Raw genomic sequence first — 22,423 nt, 5'->3', positions numbered from 1 at the left:
TGAGAAGACATTTAAGCAAAGCACAAATTCAGACTTCCACCCCACCAAGGGTAAATCCTGGGGAAATGAGATGGAAAAGTTCCATAACCAACCACCTGGATACCCTGAACTGATAACACAGGAAGTAACAAAACAGATGAATGAGGCCCTAGAAAAATTCAAAGCAGAAATAATCCCCCAGATAACTACAGAAATGGTGATCAGAGTGAAAGACATGATTAGAGGATCTACAACAGAAACAGATAAAAAAATAGATGAGCTCAGAAACATGTTGGAAGCCATGAATACCCAACATAAGAAAGAAATGGAATCCATGAAACTGATTCAAACAGATTTTCAGGAGATCAAAAAATCCATTGAAAGTATCCACAGCAGATTAAGGGAATCTGAAGATACAATATCAGATATAGAAGACAGGATCATGGTTAGAGACCATGAAAATAGAGATTTCTTAAAAATAGTAAGGGACCACGAGAAATAAATCCAACAACTGCTAGACGATGCAAAGAAGAATAACATAAGACTGATAGGAGTCCATGAAAAAACAGGAGAAAGCACAATTGACATAAATAAACTGTTCACAGAAGTAATAGTGGAAAACTTCCCAGACACAGATAGAAAATTGGACATACAGATAAGTGAGGCATATAGAACTCCAACTAGACATGATCAAAAAAAATCTACATCTAGACATATAATAGTCAAGATCCCAGAAACCCAACAGAAAAACAAAATTCTGCAAGCTGTTAGAGAAAAGAAACAAATCACCTACAAAGGAAAGCCCATCAGAATCACAACAGACTTCTCAACACAAACCCTAAAATCAAGGAAGCCTGGAGTGAAGTATTTCAAGCCCTAAAAGAAAATAACTTCCAACCTAGACTGTTGTATCCTGCAAAATTATCTTTCAAAATTGATGGGGAGGCTCCCTAAGCTCGACCGGCTAGGTGAGAGGAGCAGCTTGAAGCTACGCGGCTGTCCTGGGCCCCGCCCACGGGACAGTGAGGTCCCCTTAGTCTCCCAGGAGCATTACTTTTCCTTCTTTTTTTTTTTTTTTTTTGTTAAATTCTTTTATTGGTATATTGTAGGTATACAACACAATTACATTTCTCATTGGGAATTGTACCTTTACATAGTGCATCTTGGTTCTTATTTTTTCCCCATTCCTAGCCCTCCCTTCACGCCCTCCACCCTTCCCTATTTACAAAGACTTTATTTCCATTTTTCCCATTTCTCATCATTCTTCCTTTCCCTTCGCAGGAGCCCCATTCAAGGCCCAATTCCCGCCCCCCTCCCCCACCCCCACCTCTGGCCTTCTGGCTTTTCTGCTACCTGGTCCCACACTGCAGAGGCACAGGAAATTATAAAGACCCTTGTCCTGAGTGCCACAAGATAGAGCAGAAGTTAGTAACAGAAAGAGGGCTTCTCAGGCTCCTTGATGAAAACTGAAGCTCAGCGGAAAAGTAAAGAGAATCTCTACAATAAAGGCACATCAGATCATTGTACTTGGTCTGCTGCTGGCTTGCTGAGACTCATTGACTCATATATGCACATGGATTCCTACATTGCCTATTGTGACAGCAGAGACATGCCCTGAAGGAGACCCATAATTTCTAGTGCTATTTGCAAAAAAGAAAAAAAAAAATTTTTCTCCTATTTTCAATTCTTAATTTTTACTTTCACTCTACTCTTCAAAGTTATACTTTTCTTTCTTTTATCTTCTTTTCCCTTCTCTCTCACTCATTCTCTTGCTGTCCCACATTGCTCCCCATCTCCCCATTTGTTCCTTTCTACACTGAATTTGGATTTCTCCCTTATTGTTTTCTTCTCTTTTTCCTTCTCTTGATTATCACTAGGTTTACAGGAAAGTAAATTTGGTACTTAGGCTCCCTATTGCTGTTAGGTGATTCTATTCACATTTTTGTTCTTCCATTCTGCCATTTTCTCTTGCCTTTAACAACTTCTTAGAGTTTGTGTGGTCTTTCTGTGTCTTCAGGCCTCACCACTAATCTTACCTGTTCTTTCTACCTGCCCCTCCCTCCCCAACTCCTTTTAACTCCCCACCCCAAAGGGGAACGATGCTATATTGAAGAGCTTATTCATTATAAACTTATATTAGGTTGGTCCTCAGTTTTAATTTAACTCACATAGTTAAAATTGATAGATTAATAACTATCACAAATTGTCATTTTCTAAGCTGTGCTTGATGCTATGGTATTGCTGACTATGTCTTTTGGGCTAACATGTTGTGATTGATCTAATTAGTTTTCCATCCTGGAATAAGGAAAATTAAATAGCCTCAGAGTCATTTTCCTACCTGGTATAAGGAAAATAAAATAGCCAAACACAAGCTATATCTAGAAGACACCTCTGAAAAGCAATCATTCCACAAGGGTCCTAAACAGAAGCAATAAAGATATCTACATTAAGCAATTTTGAAATATCAACCCAGGAATTAAACCAAGGACAGTACCAAAAGCAAAAATGAGAAGACACTTAAGCAAGGCACAAACTTCCACACCACAAAAAGGAAATTCTGGGGGAAATGAGGTGGAAAAGTCTGACAAGCAACCACTTGGACACCGTGAACTGATAGCACAGGAAGTAACAAAGCAGATGCATGAGGCTCTAGAAAAATTCAAAGCAGAAATAATCTCCCAGATAAATACAGACATGGTGAGCAGAGTGAAAGACATGATTAGAAGCTCTGAGCAGAAACAGATAAGAAAATAGATGAGATCAAAAACATGCTGGAAGCCATGAATGCCCAGCATACGAAAGAAATGGAAAACAAGATCGCCCAAAATAAGAAAGAAATGGAATCCATGAAACAGATTCAAACAGATATTCAAGAGATTAAAAACTCCATTGAAAGCATGCAGAGCAGACTAAGAGAATCTGAAGACAGAATATCAGATGTAGAAGACAGGATTGTGGTTAAGGACCATGAAAACAGAGATTTCTTAAAGATAGTAAGGGACCGTGAGAAGTCAACCCAACAGCTGCTAGAAGATGCAAAGAAGAATAACATAAGACTCATAGGAGTCCACGAAAAAACAGGAGAAAGTACAATTGACATAAAAAAACTGTTCACAGAAGTAATAGTAGAAAACTTCCCAGACAGAGGTAGAGAATTGGACATACAGATAAGTGAAGCATATAGAACTCCAACCAGCCATAACCAAAAAAATCTACACCTAGACATATAATAGTCAAGATCCCAGAAACCCAACAGAAGAACAAAATTCTACAGGCAGTTAGAGAAAAGAAACAAATCACCTGCAAAGGAAAGCCCATCAGAATCATGGCAGACTTCTCAACACAAACCCTCAAATCAAGGAGAGCCTGGAGTGAAGTATTTTAAGCCCTAAAAGAAAATAACTTCCAACCTAGACTATTGTATCCAGCAAAATTATCTTTCAAAATCAATGGGGAAATTAGATACTTTCATGATAAAGAAAACCTGAGAAACTTCATGAGCAACAAACCAGTACTCCAAATAATTCTAAGCAATATCCTAGAAAAATACAATGAAGGTCACAACTCCAAGAGACCCAGCAGAGGGAAGGCACCACGCAAGGTAAGACACTAAAGTAAAAGGGGGGAAAATAAGAAATAAAAGAGCCAACAACAGTAAAACATCATGACAAGGATGAGTCAATATCTCTCAATTTTCACTATCAATATTAATAGCCTCAATTTGCCAGTCAAAAGAAATAGTCTGGCAGAATGGATTAGGAAGCAAAACCCAGCAGTATCCTGTATACAAGAAACATACCAAACTCAAAAAGAAATCCATAGACTGAAAGTAAAAGGATGGAAAACAGTTCTCCATGCCACAGGAACCCAGAAAAAAGCAGGCGTAGCAATCTTATTTGCAGACAAAGTAGATTTCAAACCAAAACTAATTAAGAGAGACAAAGATGATCAGTACATCCTTGTGAAAGGAACAATCCAAGAGGAAGAGATGACAATCCTAAATATATATGCACCAAATATGAATGCCCCCAATTATACAAAACAAATATTAATAGACATGAAAAACCAAATAAGCACTTATACAGTTGTAGTGGGGGACCTCAATACCCCACTCTCACAAATAGACAGATCAACTAGAAAAGAAATTAACAATGAAATTCTAGAACTGAACCAAGCTATTGAACAAATGGACTTAATAGATGTTTACAGAGTGTTCCACCCCACAAAATCAGAATACACATTCTTTTCAGCTATACATGGGTCATTCTCCAAAATAGATCACATGCTAGCTCATAGGACATGTCTAAGGCAATGTAAAAGAATTGAAATTACCCCCTGTATATTACCAGACCATAGTGCAATACAATTGGAGATCAATAACATAAGAAACCGCAAAACTCCCACAAATACATGGAAATTGAACAACACCCTTGTGAACAACCAATGGGTGACAGAGAAAATTAAAGAAGAAATTACACAGTTTCTACAAGTGAATGATAATGCCAGTACAATATACAGGAATCTGTGGGACACAATGAAAGCAGTTCTATGTGGGAAATTCATAGCAGTGAATGCCCATATTAGGAAAACAGAGAAACTCAGTTAAATAACCTAATGCAGAACCTCAAGCTCCTAGAAAAAGAAGAGCATAACAAACCCAAAGCTCCTACAAGAAAGGAAATGATAAAGATCAGGGAAGAAATCAATGCAATGGAGACTAAGAGAACAATACAAAAAATCAAGGAATCAAAGAGTTGGTTTTTTGAAAGAATAAATAAAATTGATAAACCTTTAGCCAACCTTATCAAAAAAAGGAAAGGAAAGGCACAAATCCATGCAATTAAGAATGAAAAAGGTGAAGTCACAACAGATCCAACAGAAATCCACAGGATCATCAATACCTACTTTGAGAACCTCTACTCCAATAAAATGGAAAACACAGAAGAAATGGACAGATTCCTAGATACATACAAATCGCCAAAGTTAAATGAAGAAGATATAGAAATTCTAAACACCCCAATTACAATGAGTGAAATTGAAAATGTAATAAAATACTTACCAACAAAGGAAAGCCCAGATCCAGATGGTTTCACTGCTGAATTTTACAAGACATTAAAAGAAGAACTAATGCCATTACTTTTTAAATTCATCAAGTAAGTTGAAAGGGAAGCAATACTTCCAAATTCATTCCCGGAAACAAGTGATACTTTGATTCCAAAACCAGGGAAAGATCCAACCCTAAAAGAGAACTACAGGTCAATCTCACTAATGAACATTGATGCAAAAATCCTCAACAAGTTACTGGCAAACAGAATACAGAGGGTCATCAAGAAGATCTTACACCCTGACCAAGTCGGATTTATCCCAGGGATGCAAGGATGGTTTAACATTCATAAATCAATAAATGTAATACACCATATTAACAGAGTCAAGGACAAAAACCATATGATTATCTCAATAGATGCAGAAAAAGCATTCAACAAAATCCAGCACCCATTCATGATAAAAAGCCTACAGAAAATTGGAATAGAAGGTCTTTATCTTAACCTCAATAAGGCTATGTGTGTAAAACCAACAGCCAACAACATACTAAATGGTCAAAAACTGAAAACTTTCATGCTAAAATCAGGAACAAGACAAGGATGCCCACTATCACCACTGCTGTTCAATATAGTTCTGGAAACATTAGCCAAAGCAGTTAGAAAAGAGAAAGAAATAAAAGGAATAGAGATAGGAAAAGAAGAAGTTAAACTGTCATTATTTGCTGATGATATAATACTTTACATAGACCACTAAAAAACTCTTCTAGACTTAATTGACAGATTCAGTAGAGTAGCTGGATATAAGGTCAACACTGAAAAAACAATAGCCTTCTTGTACATAAATAACAGACTCACTGAGAGAGAAATTAGGGAAACAATTCCTTTTACAATAGCATCCAAAATAATGAAATATCTAGGACTCAATCTAACAAGGGAACCAAAAGACTTCTACACTAAAAACTACAGCACTCTGAAAAAAGAGACTGAAGAGGATACAAGAAAATGCAAAGACATCCCTTGCTCCTGGGTAGGAAGAACCAATATAGTGAAAATGGCCATACTTCCAAAACTGCTATATAGGTTCAATGCAATGCCAATTGAAATTCCAACAATATACTTCACAGAACTAGAGAAAACAAACCAAAAATTCATTTGGAACCAGAAGAGACCTAGAATAGCTAAAGCAATTCTAAGCAACAGAGACATGGCTGGGGGTATCACAATCCCCAACTTGAAACTATACTACAAAGCTACTGTGATAAAATCAGCATTGTACTGGCAAAGGAACAGACCTGAGGATCAGTGGAATAGATTAAAAGATGCAGAAACAACTCCAGACATACTCAGCCACCTCATCTTTGACAAAGGAGCCAACCACCATCATTGGAGGAAAGATAGAGTATTTAATAAACGGTGTTGGAAAAACTGGATTTCAACCTGCCAAAGATTGAAACTAGACCCATACCTATCACCATGCACTAAACTAAGATTGAAGTGGATTAAAGATATAAATATTAAGCCAGAAATACTAAACTTGCTGGAAGATAAATTAGATAGAGCTCTTGAAGCCATTGGCATAGGAAAAGTCTTCATGAACAAAACCTCAGCAGCACAGGAACTAGCACAAAGAATCAACAACTGGGATCTCATCTTATTACAAAGCTTCTGCACTACAAAAGAAACTACCAACCGAGCTAACAGACAACCTACAATATGGGAAAAAAAATTTAGCAGCTGTACCTCAGACAAAGGTCTACTATCTAGAATATATAAAGACTTGAAAAAAATCAGACCCCCCCAAATTCAAAGACCCAGTTCAAAAATGGGCATCTGAAATGAACGGACATTTCTCAGACAAAGAAGTAAAAGCAGCAAACAAATATATGAAAAAATGTTCAACATCACTGGTCATTCGAGAGATGCAGATGAAAACAACACTGAGATTTCACCTCACCCCAGAAAGAATGGCTTCTATCAAGAAATCAACAAATAACAAATGCTGTTGGGGTTATGGGGAGAAAGGAACCCTTCTCCATTTTTGGTGGGAGTGCAGACTGGTGCAACCACTGTGGAAGTCAGTATGGAGATACCTCAAAGAGCTAGGACTGGAGGTCCCATTTGACCCAGCTATTCCCTTGCTGTGTATCTTCCCAAAAGAATTAAAACAATCATACCACAGTGATATATGTGCACCCAGGTTCACAGCGACACAGTTTGTAAGAGCTAAAGCGTGGAAACAGCCCAAGTGCCTATCAACTGGAAATTGGATAAAGAAAATGTGGGTTTTTTTATAAAATGAAGTACTACTCATCCATAAAGAATGAAAAACTAGAGTCATTTATAGCTAAATGGATGCGTATCGAGGCCATACTCTTGGTTTTGTTTTGTTTTGTTTTGTTTTTTTGGTACTGGGGACCGAACTCAGGACCTTGCACTTGCAAGGCAGGTGGTGGAACCACTGAGCTAAATTCCACGGCTGAGAGGCCATACTCGTAAGTGAAATAAATAGGACACACATGTGTAAATACCGAATAGTTCCACTAGTGTGAGAAACTGATAGTGTAAACAAGGGTTAAAATGATTGAAATGAATAATTGATAATATGAAATAGGAAAAAAGGTCCAAAAACAAAGGAGTGAAAGGAGGGGAAGGGGAAAGGAAAAGAGTGAAAGGAAAAACTATGAGAAAAGAAAAAAATGGAAATGAAATCTATGTAAATAGGGAAGGGCTGAAAGGGTGAAGGGTGCACAGGCAATGGGGGGGAAAAAAGAATCAAGATATATCATGTACAGGTACAAACATCCAATGATAAATGTAAATGAATTTTATACCTGAAATGTACCAATAAGAGAACTAAAAAATAAAAAATAAAAAAAAATCTTAGAGGTTCGCCAGGGATTTAGCTCAGTGGTGCCACCGCCTGCCTCGAAAGTGCAAGGTCCTGAGTTCCATCCCCGGAATCAAACAAAACTCTTAGAGCTAGAACTGCAGTAAATGAAATAAAAATACAATAACAGCTTCCACAAAATACTAAAATAAGCAGAAGAAAGAATTTCTGGATGAGTAGGCAGCCCTTTTAAATTAACACAGCAAGACAAAAAAAGAATGTTTTTTTTTCTTAAATTCTTTTATTGGTACATTTTAGGTATACAATACATTTATATTCATTATTGAGTGATTGTACCTGTACATGATGTATCTTGGTTCTTATTTTTTTCCCCATTACCAGTGTGCCCTTCACCCCCTCCACCCTTCCCTATTTACATAGATTTTGTTTCCATTTTTTTTTCTTTTCTCATAATTTTTATTTTACCTTCTTCCCTTTCCCCTTCCCCTCCCACCACCCCTACACACTTGGACCTTTTCCTATTTGAAATTATCAATTATTCATTTTAATCATTTTAACCCTTATTTACACTTTCATTTTCTCATGCTAGAGAAACTATTCAGTATTTACACATGTGTGTCCTATTTATTTCACTGAAGAGTATGGCCTCAATATGCATTCATTTAGCTATAAATGTCTCTAGTTTCTCATTCTGTATGGCTGAGTAGTACTCCTTTTTTTTTTTTTTACTTAAATTCTTTTATTGGTACATTTTGGGTATACAGCACATTTACATTTCTCATTGGGAACTTGTACCTTTACATGATGCATCTTGCTTCTTATTTTTTCCCCATTCCTAGGCCTCCCTTCATCCCCTCGACCCTTCCCTATTTACAAAGACTTTATTTCCATTTTTTCCATTTCTCATCATTTTTCCTTTCCCTTCTTTCCTTTCCCCTGCCCCTCCCACTACCCCTACCCCTTTCGACCTTTTCTTCCTATTTTGCATTATTGATAATTCATTCTAATCATTGGTACATTTTAGGCATACAATATAATGACACTCATCATTGGAAATTGGCACCTCTACATAATTTCTCTTGGTTCTTATTTTTCACCCTTGCCCAGCCCTCCCTTCACTCCCTCCATCCCTCCCTATTTAAAGATTTTGTTCCTATTTTTCCATTTTCTCATATTAATTCCATTCCCTTCTTTCCTTTCCCCTACTCCTCCCACTTCCCCTCCCCCTTTGCCCCTTTTCTTCCTATTTCACATTATCTGTTATTCGTTTTAGTCCTTATTTACACTTTCAGTTTCTCACACCAGAGAAACTATTTGGTATTTATACATGTGTGTCCTATTTATTTCACTTAAGAGTATCGCCTCAATGTGCATCCATTTAGCTATAAATGTCTCTAATTTCCCATTTTTTATGGCTGAGTATTACTCCATTTTATAAAAAGAGCCATATCTCCTTTATCCAGTCTCCAGTTGATGGGCACTTGGGCTATTTCCAAGCTTTTGCTATTACAAACTATGCCACTATTAACATGGGTGCAAATATATCACTGTGATATGATCCTTTTAATTCTTTTGGGAAGATACCCAGCAGGGGAATATTTGAGTCAAATGAGACATCTAGCCCTAATTCTTTGAGGTTCCTCCATACTGATTTCCACAGTGGTTGCACCAGTCTGCACTCCCACCAACAATGGAGAAGGGTTCCTCTTTCCCCACAGCCCTGCCAACATTTGTTATTGGTTGATTTGTTGATAGCAGCTATTCTTTCTGGGGTGAGGTGGAATCTCAGTATTGTTATCATTTGCATATCTTGAATGACCAGTGATGTTGAACATTTTTTCATATATTTATTTGCTGCTTTTACTTCTTTGTCTGAGAAATGTCTGTTCACTTCAGATGCCCATTTTTGAATTGGGTCATTGAATTTGGGGGATCTGATTTTTTTCAAGTCTTTATATATTCTAGATAGTAGACCTTTGTCTGAGGTACAGCTGCTAAAAATTTTTTCCCACATTGTAGGTTGTCTCTTAGCTCTGTTGGTTGTTTCTCTTGCAGTGCAGAAGTTTTTTAATAAGATGAGATCCCAGTTGTTGATTCTTTGTGCTAGTTCCCTTGATACTGAGGTTTTGTTCATAAAGTCTTCCAAAAAAGACATTTTAAAAAATGAAGAAAGCCTCCAAATATTTCTGTATGGGAATTCCAGAAAGTGAAGAAAAGAAGAAAAGCCTTAAAAATCTACTTCACATAATTATGCAACATGAGACGACCAAAATATATAAAATGAATATCATTAGATCTAAAAGGAGGGATAGATTCTAATGCAATAATACTAGTTGTAAATATTATACATATTATGTACTATTATGCATATTATGCATAACATTTGCAATTTATATATCTTCTTGCTGAATCAATCCTTTTATCAATATATAGTGACATTTTTTCTTTCTTCTCAATTTTGGATTTAAAGTCTGCTTTATCTGATATGATTATAGCTTCTCCTTTAGTTGGCTACTTATCCATCCCACTTTTCTCAATGGCAGATCATCCAGACAGAAAATCAACAAAGAAATATCTGAGTTGAACCATACTATAGAGTACATGGATTTAACAGACATTTTCAGAATGTTTCATACAATAATAACAATACAATTCCTATCATTAGCACATGGAATATTCTCTGGAATAGATCAGATGTTAAGCTGCAATTCCTCCATAAAAATTTTTAAAAACTGAGCCATATGTATCTTCTTTGGTCACAATGTAATAAAACTACAAATCAATAAGAAGAAGAATGAAAAGATTACATATACATGGAAATTGTGCAACATGCTTCTAAATGACCAAAGGGTAATTGAGGAAATTAAAAGAGAAATTTTTAAAAATTCTAGAAATGAAAATATAATGTATCAAAATCTGTAGGATGAAGCAAAGCAAGACTGAGAAAGAAATTTATAGCAATAAATATATTTTTTCTTTTTACATTTTTTATCTCAATGTAATACAAGTTGTTATTAATAAAGAAAATATTTTAAACAGTCTTCTATGAAAAAATAAAGCAAAATTTCATAACAAATTAAAGAATAACATTAGTTAATACAGTGTGTACCATAATGTTAAAAGAATGGCAAAAATGTTAGAGTACAAGTCATAGATAAAAAGGACTCTTACAAAAAGGAGAAAAATAGATAATAGCACAAAACTTTCTTTTCTATGAACTATGAAACAAAATAGCATATATATTAAAATATTTTGGAAAGCAAGGAATGCGTAATTTGAAGAATTATTAGAATGTCTTCCTACTTCCTATTTCTCTTCTTATTTTCATGTTTCTTTAATATTTTAGAGAAGCTATGTACAAGCTATGTATTTTACATAAGATAGTGACCAGAGTAATTTCCATAGACTAGGAGGAAGATAGACAGTTAAGGAGGGCCTAATCCTGTGGGATATTTTCTCAGAGCATGAATCCAGAGTTCTCTTGGGAAAAAAGGTCCAGACTGCCAGATTAAGTGGATGTTTAAAAAGGTTAAAATGCAGGCCTTTGAGTAGATAAACAGGTGCAGGGACCACCAATATTTCAAAGGCACCATCCTTAAACACAGCCCTCATCTAGTGGATTCTTGCCCATGACTTAGGAAATACCATTCTAAAGATGTCTTCCCCATTAGACAAAGTCTCAAACATTCATTCAATCTTGGACATAAGGATGGCCTCTTCTCCTTTCCCAGAATAGGAAGAAACTCACAAATTTTGGACACTACTGACTCACTGTCCTGAATTTTAGTCCTTATTTCCACTTTGGGTTTCTCACATCAGAAAAACAATGTAGCACTCAATCATGTGTCCAATTTATTTCAATTAAGGATATGGTCTAGCTATTGTTACTGCTGATTGTATCACTTGGGCTAAGGTGTTGTGATTGATCTAATCAGTTGTCCTTGGTATACTGCAAATGAGATTGCCTAAGAGTCATTAGAGACTCAAAACCTAAAGACCAGCTATATATGGAAGACACCTCTGTGAAGCAATCATCCATAAGGATTTTAAAGGCAACCAACAAAGGTACTTGCAACAACCACTATGGAAGTATCAACCCAAGAATTAAAACAAAAACAGTACCAACCGCAAAAAAAGAAATGAGAAGACAACCAAGGCACAAAAGAAGACTACCACATCATCAAAGGCAAATTCTGGAGGAAACAAAGTGTAAAAATCTGAGATAATCAATCACATGGACACCCTGAACTGATAGCACAGGAAGTAACAAAACAGATGAACAAGGCTCTAGAAAACTTCAAAAGAGAAATAATTTCCCAGATAACCACAGAGACGGTGAGCAGAATGAAACACATGATTAGAGACTTGAACAGAAATAGATAAAAAAAAAAAAATAGATGAGATCAGGACCATGATAGAAACCATGAATGGCTCCCAGGCTCCTAGGGCAGTGAAGCTCAGCCGGTCCCAGCACCTGGAAGGAAGCTCCCCACCTCCATCCCAGGCTCCTAGGGCAGAGAAGCACAGCCGGTCCCAGCACCTGGAAGGAAGCTCCTCACCTCCATCCCAGGCTCCTAGGGCAGAGAGGGTGAGCCGGTCCAAGCACCCGGAAGGAAGCTCCCCCACTGCCATCCCAAGCTTCTAGGGTAGAGAAGCTTAGCCAGTCCCAGCACCTGGAAGGAAGTTCCCCCGCTGCCATCCCAAGCTCCTAGGGCAGAGAAGGAGAACTGCATGGGTGTCAGGAGCACTCTCCCCCCCCCCACCCATGGAAATGAGAAGACACATAAACAAGCCTCAAAAACAGACTCCTGGATCACCTACAGCAACCCCAAAGGGAAACGAGATGGAACACTGATACTCAACCACCTGGACGCTCTGAGTTGGCAACAAAAGAGGATCTGAGAAAAATGAAATCAGAAATAATTACTCAGATAACAGCAAAGATTTTGCTCATGGTGCAAGACATGATTAATAAATCTAGAGAGGACACAGATAAAAAAAAATAGAGGATCTGAGGAATATGATGGAATCCCAACATAGGAAACAAATGGAATCCATAAAACAGATACAAACAGATTTTCAAGAGATTAAAAACTCCATCGAAAGTCTGAACAGCAGAATGAACCCATGTGAGGATAGAATTTCACATATAGAAGATAAGATTGCAATTAGTGACCAGGAAAAGAAAAATTACTTTAAAATTGTGAGGAAACATGAGAAATCAATCCAGCAGCTGCTAGACGATACAAAGAACAATAACATAAGACTGATTGGAGTCAATGAAGAAAGAGGAGAGAGTGCAGATGACATAAAAAAACTCTTCACAGAAGTGATGGCAGAAAACTTCCCAAGGAGGAGAAAAGAACTTGACATACAGATAGGTGAGGCATATAGGACTTCAGCTAGCCTTAATCAAAAAAAATCTACACATAGGCATATAATAGTTAGGATTCCAGAAATCCAACAGAAGAATAAAATTCTACAAGCAGTGAGAGAAAAGAAACAAGTCACATACAAAGGAAAGCCCATCAGAATCACAGCAGACTTCTCAATGCAAACCCTCAAGGCAAGAAGAGCTTGGAGTGATATATTTCAAGCTCTAAAGGAAAACAGCCTCCAACCCAGACTGATGTACCCTGAAAAACTATCTTTCAAAATTGATAGAGAAATAAGATACTTTCATGATAAAGAGCACCTCAGGAACGTCATGAATACTAAACCAGCACTCCAAAAAATTTTAGACGATACCCTAGGAGAAGACAATGAGGATCACAACCCCAGGAAACCCAGCAGAATGAATCCATTGGGTGTGACAAATTAAACGCAAAGGGGGAGAATCCAACAAAAAGGAAAAGTCATAACAAGGCTTTTAAAACTTTTGACTTCATCTTCCTAATGAGTGTATAATTCAATCTTATTATTGTACTCATTAGTATTTTTCTGATTCTAGAGTTGCACACCATTCCCTGTGCTATACTGGCTATTTATCATCTTATGTCTACATTTTAATTGGGTTGTCTATTAATGAGCTCTAAGAATTCTTTATATATTCTGCTCATAGGTTATATGCATTGTAAATATGGTCTGTTTAAGGACTACTTTTCATTTTAATGATGTCATTTAAAGTTCTAAATTTTGATGGAATCTCATTTATCAATTTTTTTCTTTTATACATCATGTTTTTTGCATCCTAGGTAGTTCTTGCCTACCCTGAATTCATAAATATTTTCCCTTATAATTTCTTCTTAAAGTTTTATACTTTTAGGCTTTCTTCTTTAGGTTCATAGATCCCTTCAAGTTATTTTCATGTATGGAAAAAAAGGGTTGAGGTTAATTTTTTATATATGGATACCAGGTGTTCCAGTGCCATTTGCTGAAGATACTATCTCTTCCTCGGCTCTTGAATCAAGTTTATATTCTATAAAATGCTAATGTTAAATAATCTTTCAAAACTCAGTGGACCATATATGTGTGTTTCTATTCCTAGATTCTCTGTTTTATTCCAATGATCTATATGTCTTTCCTTACACCAACACTGCCTTGATTACTGTAGCTTTAGAAGAAGTCTTAAAATTGGGTGCTAAATGTCTTCCAACACTGTTTTTGTTTTTGTTTTCATTTTTGGTTTTGGCTTTTCTGGGTCCTTTGTACTCCTACATAACTTTTAAATTTCAATATCCAGTTCTTCATTTATAGCAAGTATACACAGACCTGAATTTTTATATATACCTTGTGTTTTCTAATCCTGCTAAAGTCAAGTACAAGTTCTAGGGGCTCCTAGAGGTTTCTTAATATTTCCTCTGTAGATGATCATTTCATCTACATATAAAGATTTTGCTTCTGCCGTGCCAATCCTATCCTAGTTGTGTCATTTTATTGCCAGACTATTTTGGTTTGAGCTTATGTTTCAAAGTTTAATGGACAGATGAAGAGTAAGCATATCTGCCCTTGTTCCCCACCTTAAGGAGAAAGCATTGTATCTTCTCCATTCATACAAGGCGTTTTCGCTGGAAGTATGGAGTACATGTCTTTAATCTGTTGAGAAGGTTCTGTTCTACTTCTAGTCTCCTGACAGCTTTTACCATGAACAGCTGTAGAACTTGGTCCAATACTTTTTCTCCAACTAGTGACAGGTTCATATGGCTTTTTCCTTTCCTCTCTTAAAATGATGACTTTGGGGGTGGATCTTCCAATGCTGAACCAACACTGCCATCCCGATAATAAAACCACTTTCTACATCCTGCCAGATCTGACTTCTAATAGTTTGTTTTGTTAAGCAAATTTCTATCCATGTTCATACTTTTTTCTTCTATTATCTTTATCCAGTTTTAGGATTAGCACAATGTTAAGTTCCTAAAATGAGGGGAAAAGTGTTCCTTCTTTTTTCTGCTTTAATTGTTTGATATAATTTATCAGTTAAAATGTTTATGAGCCTGCTGTTGTCATATAGGTAGGTTTTCAAGCTAGGAATATACTTTCTTTAATAGGTCCTATTCAAATTTTATATTTCCTCCAGAGTTAGTTTCATTAATTTGTCTTCTAAGTTACTTCTTAGAAGTTGTCAAATTTATTTCAAAAAAGATTTTTGTAATATGCTTTCTATATCCTTTTCAATTCTGTAAAATCTGGTAATGTCTCCTAGATCTTAATATTGTAATTTAAAAAATGTGTAACTGATATTGTGTAACAGGAAGAAAAGGTCTAAAAGAGCAGGGGAATTGGGAGGGGTAGGGAAAGGAAAAAATATGAGAAGAGGAATAAAATGGATACACGGTCTTTGCAAATAGGGAAGGGTGGAGGGGGTGGAGGGAGGGCAAGGGAAGGGGGAAAAAATAAGAACCAAGAGACTCATGTGATGGTACAAGATCCCAATGATGAATGTAACTGTACTTTATACCTAAAATGTACCAATAAAGTTAATGGGGAGAAAAAAAGAAAAGAAAAAGAAACCATGAATGTCCAGCATAGGAAAGAAATGGAAACCATGAACAAACAGCATAGGAAAGAAATAGAATCCATGAAGCAGATTCAAACAGATATCCAGAAGATTAAAAATTCTATTGAAAGTATTTGCAGCAGAATGAGTGAAAGTGAAGACACAATATCAGGTAGAGAAGACAGGATGGCAATCAGTGACTGTGAAAAGAGAGATCTTTTAAAAATAGTAGAGGACCATGAGAAATCAATCCAGCAGCTCCTAGATAGTACAAAGAAGAATAATTTAAGACTGATAGAAATCCATGGAAAAGCACAAGAAAGCACAACTTAAATTTTTTTAAAAAACGTTCACAAATTAATGACAGAATACACTCCAGAGTGAAAGCATTTGACGCACAGATAAGTGAGGCATGTAAGACTCCAACTAGCCATGATCAAAAACAATCTAAACCTAGATATATCATAATCAAGGTTCCAGAAATCCAACAGAAGAACAAAATACTACAAGCAGTTAGAGAAAAATACAGATCACATACAACAGAAAGCCCAGCCAAATCACAACAGACTAATCAGCACAAACCCTCAAGTCAAGGAGAGCCTGGAGTGAGGTATTTCAAGCCCTAAAAGAAAACAACCTTCAACTTAGACTGATGTACCCTTCAAAATATCTTTTCAAATTGATGGAGAAATAAGATATTTCCACGACAAAGAACACCTGAGCAACTTCATGAATACTTAACCAGCACTCCAAACAATTATAAACAATATCCTGGGGGGCCTCGGAGCAAGATGGCGGCTGCAGAGTTCGTGAGGCGAGGGCAGAGACGACTGCGGGGCCTGTGAGGGGCCCGGGGGCCCGGCGGGCTCCGGGCCGGGGTGCCGCCGCGGGACGGACTATGCTACGCTCCACTGGCTTCTTCCGGGCTATCCACTGCCCTTATTGGGCGGGGAGTCCCGGGGGCCCAGGCCGGCGGCTCTACTGCCACTTCCGACACCGAGGGGCCGGGTTCCCGGGGCACTCAGCCGCGGCGGAGCGACGCCCCCGGCAGCAGGCCTCGGTTATGACCCGTACAACCTCGAGCTCCCCAAGCCCCCAGTGCAACGGGAGAATGGCGTGCTAGGCCGCGGTGATGAGTCCAGCTCAGACATCCTGGAGCTAGAGCTGTTCAACCAGGCCATTGAGGCTGTGCGCAGCAAGGTGGAGCTGGAGCAGCGGCTCTACCAGGAGCTCCTGGAGAGAGCTCGAGCCCAGTGCTGGCGGGGCCTGCGCCCTGGCACCCCAAGGCCTGGCTGCCAGCCCCTCCGGGGGCCTGGATGAGGGGGCCTTTCCACTGGCCTTCACCTATACCCCCGGAAGCCATGGCCTGCTCACCCCAGAAGCCAGCTACCAGCCCACTCCACTGGTCCCTGCGGAGCCGGGCAGCAAGTACTCACTGGAGTCTCTGGAGAGGGGCCAGGGGAAGGTGGGGGCCACCCTGGAGTACGGACCCAAGGCCATAGGCCAGCCCCAGCGGTACAGCCGCCCCATGGCCAGCAGCAAGTACGTAGTGGACAACTCCAAGCCATCCACAGACCTGGAATATGACCCACTTTCCAATTACTCAGCCCAGCACCTTAGCAGGGCCAGCTCCAGGGACGAGAGGGCCACAAAGCACCCCCGGTGCCCCCGTAGCAATGAGCCCTACATGCCTGCTGTCAAGAAGCCCTATGACCCATTCAGCAGCTGTGAAGCCAGGTTCTCAGACTCTGAAGATGATACTACCATGCCCCCAGGTGGCGACAGGCCTGTCATAGCCAGCGCCCCCAAGGCCGGTGCTGGCCCTGAGAGCAAGGCCACTGGGAAGCCATCCTCCAGGGAGCGCCTGGAGCCTGAGGAGGGTGGCCTTCAGGAGACCAAAGAGATAGCCGTTCAGTATGATGTTGGGGACCTTGGGCAGGCCCCAAAGGACCTGGATGTGGTGCCCCCAGCCAAGTCCAGCTCCCCAGCCAGGGCCTTGGAGGATGGGGGTTGCCCCAAGGAGGACAGACCCAAGAAGAAATGTGGGACTCCACCCACCCGCAGCCACAAGGATAAGTCCCAGAAGAAAGACAAGCTGAAAAACGGAGACTGAGGGCAGGCCCAGGGTAAGTCTGGGCTGGATAAGAGGAGCCTGCAGGCCAGCAGCCCCCAGCACAAGGCTGAGAAGCCAAACGGGACCAAGAAAAAGCCATCTTCAACCACTCCAGTGGCCAGCTCAGGGAAAGGGAAGCCTGACTGCCCAAGTGGTGGGGCCCCCTGGGCCCAAGACTCTCGTCCAGGCCCCCAGCAGCTGCCAGAGAGGAAAGGCAGCAGGAAGGCTCCAGCGGGCAAGCTAGGGGAGCGCAAGGCCCGATCACTGGATGAGGATGCCCCCAAGCTGAAGAAGAGGGCCCTGAGCCATGCTGAGCTCTTTGGGGATGAGAGTGAGGATGAGGACTCTGGCCCAGGGGTTGGGATGCCACAGGCCTGGCTCCCTGCCCTCCCCAGCCTCAGCTCAGACTCAGATTCAGACTTGGACTGAGAATCCAGCCTAGGTCTTTCTGAAGTGCAGCTGCCCAAGTGGCTCAGGTCCTCTCCGACACCCACGCCCACACTCAACCTCACCCCCGAACTCCCAGCCACCTCAACTGCAGCCTCAGCCACCACCACCGCAGCCTGGCAGCCTTGTCCTTGTCCCCCTCTCCTTCTTCCTCCTTGTCTTCCTCCTCTTTCCCGGGGGCCAGGGAGGAGTCAGAGAAGGAGGATATGGACTACTTCGCCTTGGAGAAGGAAGTTGACTTTGACTCAGACCCTATGGAGGAATGCCTGCAGATCTTCAATGAGTCCACCAGCGTGAAGACAGAGGACAAGGGCCGGCTGGTGCGGCAGCCCCCCAAGGATGAGAAAAGTGAGGAGAAGGGGCACACGAGCCTGACCACTCTGTTCCTGGGGCAGAAGAGGAGAATCTCACATCTCACCAAGCAAGGCAAGGAGGTGGAGCCCCCCCAGGAGGGGCCCAGCAACGCCCCCAGCCCAACAGGAAGTGTGCTACCGAAGGGCCCAACAGGCTCAGAGGGAGTCAGCCAGCTGGCTACAGGCTGTCCCAAGACAGCCAGAGAAACTCACCTCTGTCCACATCTCTGCCCTGGAGAGAAGAGGAGGACTCCCCACGTGCCCAACACCCGCCTGGCCACGGCCCCTACAGGTGCCAAGAGAACCCTCTCAGCCAGCAGCAGCCAGGTGCCCCATGGCCTGGAGCCTGGCAGCCAGCCGCTAAAGACCCGCAAGCTTTGGGGATGGCGTCCAAGACCACCACCACCATCACCCCCAAGCCCATTGCGAGCAGCCTATTTCTCCAGAGTCTAAAGAAACCCATTATCCTGAAGGAGTTTGGGGGCAAGGTCCCCACCGCCATCCGCCAGCGCTATCTCAACCTGTTCATCGAGGAGTGCCTCCGGTTCTGCCCGTCTAATCAGGAGCCCATCGAGAAGGCGCTGAATGAGGAGAAGGTGGCCTACGACTGCAGCCCCAGCAAGAACATCTACCTGAACGTCGCTGTGAACACCCTCAAGAAGCTGAGGGCCCCAGCCCCGTGCCCAGCCTCAGCAAACCCAGTGGCCAGAGGGTCGTGTCCCATGAGGTGGTGCTGGGGGGCAAGTTGGACGCCAAGACCAGCTTCTCGCTCAGCCGGCCCAGCAGCCCCCTAGTGGAAGACCTGAAAGGGGCCACCCTGTACAGCCACCTCAGGGACTACCTGCTCACCCAGGAGCAGCTCAAGGAGAACGGCTACCCCTTTCCCCACCCCGAGCAGCCAGGGGGCGCTGTTATCTTCACAGCCCAGGAGAAGCAGCCCAAGGACCCCTCCTGAAGAATCTGCTGCCGCTGTGGCTCTGAGTACCTCGTGTCCTCCTCTGGCTGCTGTATCCGAGATGAGGAGTGTTACTACCACTGGGGGCGGCTCCGCTGGAACTGAGTGGCTGGGGGCTGGGAGACACAGTACATGTGCTGCTCGGCCTCCGAGGGCTCCGTCGGCTGTCAGGTTGCGAAGCAACATATGCAGGAGGGCCGGAAAGAGAATCTCGATGGCTTTGCGAGGACCCTCGAGAAGGAGCTTTCGGGGGATGCCCACGAGCACATCTATGCCCTCTATTGTGAGATGTCTTACACCACATACGGCCTGGAGCTGACCCAAGTCACGGTGGTGGACACGGACATGCAAGTGGTGTATGATACGTTCGTCAAGCCTGAGAACAAGATTGTGGACTACAACACCAGGTTCTCAGGGGTGACAGAGGCCGACCTCGCAGACACGAGCATCACGCTGCGGGATGTGCAGGCTGTCCTGCTGAGCATGTTCAGCACCGACACCATCCTCATTGGGCACAGCCTGGAGAGCGACCTGCTGGCCCTGAAGGTCATCCACAGCACCGTGGTGGACACGGCTGTGCTGTTCCCACACCGCCTGGGCCTCCCTTACAAGCGCTCCCTCCGGAACCTCATGGCGGACTACCTCAGACAGATCATCCAGGACAATGTGGACGGGCATAGCTCCAGTGAGAACGCCAGCGCCTGCATGCACCTGGTGATCTGGAAGATCCGGGAGGACGCCAAGACCAAGCGATGACACCACCGCTTTGCCCTCCCCGTGGTGCCTGCCCCCACACTGCCCCCTCCAGCCCCAGGCGTCTTCCAAAACAGTGCAATAAATCTGAGAGCTAATCCAGTCACCTGGCCGCCATGCCAAAATGGGCAACAGGCAGACAGGTGGGACAGGTGCCCAGGCAGGCCTGTAGAGCCCTGCCCCTCCCCTCTAGTCCCCTGTCCCCTGTGTGGGGCAGGGTGGTGTTGTGGGCTTGTTTGAGACAGGGGTTGTCTTTTTCTCTTTTTTTTGTATTATTTTTATTATTTTTTAACTTAAACCCATTGACTCGTGCAGTTACTGTCCCCACCCCAGAAGCAAGGCCCTGGTGCTGCTTTCCTCCTTGGGGATGGGCATGGGAAGGAGCCAGAGCCAAGTGTGGCAGTAACCCCACCTCTGGGCAGTCCTGCTGCCTTGGGGTGGTGGCTCCCTAGTCTCCTCCTGGCTCACGGACTTCCGTGACCTCCAAGAAGTGAGCCAGCCTGGCCCAGGGCCTCGCCTGCTGGATGCCCTGTGACCTGATGGCCTCTGGGACACTGTCTTCCCACAGGAGCCCCCATCCTTCCTGGGCTCTCTGTATCCCCTTCCCCATGGCCCCTAGGCAGGGACGGAATAAACATTTGTATGAATTTTAGACTTAAAAAATATATATATCCTGGAAAACGTCAATAAAGGTCACAACACCATAAGGCCCAACAGAGCAAATCCACCAGGCAAGGGAAGAAATTAAAGGGAGAGGGGGGAAAATAAAATATAAAAGAGCCAACAACAGGAAAATAATATGACAAGGCTAAGTGAATACATAACAGTTATAACCATCCATCAATATTAATGGTCACAATTCACCAATCAAAAGAGACTGACAGAATGGATCAGCAAGAAAATCCAAAAATATGCTGCATAAAAGAAACACACTTTAAAAAAAACTCATAAACTGAGTTTAAAGAGTCAAAAACAATACTGCATGTGACAAGAATCCAGAAAAAAGTAGGGGTAGCTGTCTTAATCACAGACAAAGTAGATTTCAAACTAAAACTAATTAGGAGAGACAAAGAAGGCCACTACATACTTATAAAAGGAAAAATCCAAGAGGAAGAGAAGACAATCATAAATATATATGCACCAAATACTAATGGCCCCAATGATACAAAACAAATATTAATGGACATGAAAAATGAAATAAACACCAATACAGTTGCAGTGAGGGAACTCAATACCCCACTGTCAAAAATAGATAGATTATCTAAACAAAAAATCAACAATGAAATACTAGAAGTGAACCAAGCTTTGGAACAAATGGATTTAATGAATGTCTACAGAATGTCCCACCCCACAAAATCAGAATACACATTCTTTTCAGCTGCACATGGATCATTCTCCAAAATAGACCACATGCTAGCTCATAGAACATGTTTAGGTAAATGCAAAGGAATTGAAGTCATCCCCCATATATTATCAGACAATAGTGTGGTGAAATTGAAGATCAATAGCAAAAGAAACCATAAGAATTCCAAAAACACATGGAAATTGAATAACACCCTCCTGAACAACCAATGGGTCACGGAGGAAATTAAAGAAGAAATCAGACAATTCCTTCAATCAAATGACAATGACAATACAACATATCAGAATCTATGGAACACAATGAAAACAGTCTTGTGAGGGAAATTCATAGCAGTGAATAGTCATATTAGGAAAACAGAGTGAGCCCAATTAAACAAACTGATGCTGAACCTCAAGCTTCTAGAAAAAGAAGAGCAGCACAAACCCAAAGCCCATACAAGGAAGGAAATTATAAAGATCAGAGCAGAAATCAATTCAATGGAGACTAGGAGAATGACGAAAAAAAAAATCAATGAAGCCAAGAGTTGGTTCTTTGAAAGAATAAACTAAATTGACAAACTCTTAGCCAATCTTATCAAAAAAGGAAAGAAAAGGTTCAAATTCATGCAATTAGGAATGAAAAAGGTGAAGTCACA

At 41.4% G+C, this 22,423-nt stretch overlaps 1 pseudogene; it reads left to right on the top strand.

Moving 5' to 3' along the window:
- Positions 1-16,703: 16,703 nt before the first annotated feature.
- Positions 16,704-20,431, top strand: LOC101698037 (RNA exonuclease 1 homolog; annotated as a pseudogene).
- The last annotated feature ends 1,992 nt before the right edge of the window (positions 20,432-22,423 follow it).

Source organism: Heterocephalus glaber, unplaced genomic scaffold (assembly GCF_053883595.1).
Source record: "Heterocephalus glaber isolate CG9 unplaced genomic scaffold, H.glaber_assembly_v1.0 deba00000281, whole genome shotgun sequence".
In the NCBI taxonomy this organism is placed as follows: domain Eukaryota; kingdom Metazoa; phylum Chordata; class Mammalia; order Rodentia; family Bathyergidae; genus Heterocephalus; species Heterocephalus glaber.
Note: the sequence above shows the minus strand (reverse complement) of the source record. Positions and strands in the feature narration are given on the sequence as shown.